The 2,939-nt window shown below is 43.9% G+C and overlaps 2 protein-coding genes across 2 annotated transcripts in view; both read left to right on the forward strand.

Moving 5' to 3' along the window:
- The window catches only part of LOC104986091 (tyrosine-protein phosphatase non-receptor type substrate 1-like), a 123,802-nt gene that overhangs the window by 69,932 nt on the left and 50,931 nt on the right, over positions 1-2,939 (forward strand). The window lies entirely within an intron of this gene.
- SIRPB1 (signal-regulatory protein beta 1) overlaps positions 1-2,939 on the forward strand; it is a 40,744-nt gene that overhangs the window by 35,455 nt on the left and 2,350 nt on the right. The window lies entirely within an intron of this gene.

The raw sequence follows: 2,939 nt of genomic DNA on the forward strand, positions 1-2,939 counted from the left end.
GACGGCAGCCCACCAGGCTCCCCCATCCTTGGGATTCTCCAGGCAAGAACACTGGAGTGGGTTGCCATTTCCTTCTCCAATGCATGAAAGTGAAAAGTGAAAGTGAAGCCGCTCAGTCGTATCCAACTGTTAGCGACCCCATGGACTGCAGCCCACCAGGCTCCCCCGTCCATGGGATTTTCCAGGCAAGAGTGCTGGAGTGGGGTGCCATTGCCTTCTCCGAATAATCCCCTAATATCATTTAAAGTGCAGTATACTTTTAAATTTTCTAAGTATATCTTTTATCATTGTTTTTTGTTCACCAAAAATGCCTTTTAATTCATCGGTAAATGCATGGTCAAATTTTCCTGTGACACCATCTGGGCCTTGAGAATCTTTATTTCTTTTTTTAATTTGAAAATGTATCAGAATTGTTAAGGGCTATTTAAAGTATTCATTTCATATTATGTGAACTGTGATAGCTTTTGCTTTTTGAAGTATTTGGTCCATGGTGTCTAAGCTGTTGAGTTTCAGCTTATGGTTGTTCATAGTATTCCCTTATTACATTTTGATATCTGCAGAGTCTGTAGTGATGTCCTCTGTTTCATTTCTGATAGTGGAAATGTGTCATTCTTCCTTTTTCCTTTCTCTGTTATACTGGAAGTTTTTCAATTTTATTGGTCTTTAAAAAGAAACTTTTATTTCAGTTATTTTCTTTATTGTTTCTCTGTTTTCAATTTCACTGATTTTTCTTCTTTATGATTTCCTTCCCTCTGCTTGCTCTGGGTTTACTTTGGTCCTTCTTTTCTTGTTTCTTGAGTAAGGAACTAGGATTATTGGTTTAGACATTTTTTTCTGGTGCCACACCTGGGTCTCCTCTTTTGCTGGGGAGTTAGGAGAGTGGGCCTGGGTGCCTGACCACTAGGTAATTTCTCCAGTACCTGGGTCTCTAGCCAGTCTGTCTCCTCTTCCACCTCAGAGTTCTGCTATGCTTTTCCCTTGTGTTATTTCTAGGGTTCAAGTTGTACTGAACTGGGTGAGCAGGAGAGAAGAATCCACTCCTCCTTGCCCGGAGCACCTTGGAAATACTTCCGTCTCGTGCTGGGGCTCAGGCCAGGGCTGGCATTTCTCAGTCCTGCAGTGTGCCTAACCTAGCGTGCCTGCTGGGTCTCAAGTCTGGAAATGCTTCCAGGGACATCCAGGTTGTGAGGCTTGAGCAAAGTGTAAGATGCCCATGTGATCCTGCTGCTGCTCGAGTTGGTCTCCTGTGAGCATGCACATCTTATTGCTCGTTTCCTTGAAATTGGGGTGTTTTTAGAATATTTCCAGCCTGGTGTTCCTCTCTTCTCTCAGTACATAATAATCCAATAGGTTAATGGAGTTTTGGGTTGGTTGGTTGGTTTTGATAGAGGCAGAAAGGTTCTGAGTCCTCTAATTTCTTGATTCTATTTTGTCTTTCAGGAACCTAAATACTTTGCCCTACTTTTTTCTTTTTCCTTTCACCACTCAATTGCCAAATGACACTTTTCACTCCTTTTCATCTCTTCTCCCCAGATGTTATACCCAGCTTCGATCCCTGGGTTGGGAAGATCCTCTGGAGAAGGAAATGGCAACCCACTCCAGTACTCTTGCCTGGAAAATCTCCAGTACTCTTGTCTGGAAAATGGACAGAGGAGCGTGGTAGGCTACAGTCCATGGGGTCGCAAAGAGTCGGACATGACTGAGTGACTTCACTTTCTTTCTTTCTTGCCCATTTATTCACATCTCTCCTTGAATTAAGTTCCAATAGTCACTGTAAGTAACTACCGTGTTTAGTGATTTAATGTGCGTTGTGTGTGTGTTAAGCCACTTCAATTGTTTCTGATTCTTTGCAACCCTATGGACTGTAGCCCACCAGACTCCTCTTCCAGGCAAGAATACTAGAGTGGATTGCCATGCCCTCCTCCAGGGGATCTTCCTGACCAAGGAGATCTTTTACATCTCCTGCATTGACAGGCAGGTTCTTTACCATTAGTGCCACCTGGGAAGCCCTCATACAGTTGGAGCAGGCAGAAATCTACAATAGGCCAGCTATTGTAGACCAGAGTTCTCCTACAGAGAACTCCTTCTGAAGTTCCTTCTGAAGGCTGTAGGGGAGAGTCCATTTCCTTGCCATTTTCAGCTCCCAGAGGTGCCCACACTCCTTGGCAAAGGGCCCCACATCACTCTGACCTCTGCTTCTGACATCACATCTCCTTTTCCAATTGTCCCGCCTCCGTCTTTTACTTATAAGAATCTTTGTGATCACATGGGCTCTACTTGGAAAATCCAAGATAATGTGCCATCTCAAGATTCTTGACTTGATCACTACTGATCATCCCTTGTGACATATGTAATAATATATGCACACATTCTGGAGATTCTGTGTCAACCCTTTTAACGAACGTGAAGTCGCTCAGTCGTGTCCAACTCTTTGTGACCCCATGGACTGTAGCCTACCAGGCTCCTCTGTCCATGGGATTTTCCAGGCAATAGTACTGGAGTGGATTGCCATTTCCTTCTCCAAGGGATCTTCCCAACCCAGGGATTGAACCCCCGTCTCCCGCATCATAGACAGATGCTTTACCATCTGAGCCACCAGGGAAGTCCGTCAACCCTTTTAAATCAAGCATAAATTGAATCCCCTTCCTATGATCTGTGCACTGCTCTGCAGGACACTTTTCCAGTATTTTCAAATTTAGGCAAACTTAATATCACTTGTGGTATGTTGAAATAACTCTGGGTTCCTGTTGTATCTGTCTTGTCTCTTTCTCCTGCAGTTTTCCAGGTGGCTGGCTGAGGATGGGATTGCAACCTAGTGAGATATTGTGCCCTAGGATCTGTTGAATTTTCTCTTGTCTCACAGTTATTTTTACTTCTGGCATTTTCTCTATAAGAAAGAGGACACTTGCAGTCTGGTAGACAGTGAGTGAGAATGAATG

The sequence above is a fragment of the Bison bison genome, unplaced genomic scaffold (assembly GCF_000754665.1).
Source record: "Bison bison bison isolate TAMUID 2011002044 unplaced genomic scaffold, Bison_UMD1.0 scf7180017864063, whole genome shotgun sequence".
Taxonomy (NCBI): Eukaryota; Metazoa; Chordata; class Mammalia; order Artiodactyla; family Bovidae; genus Bison; species Bison bison.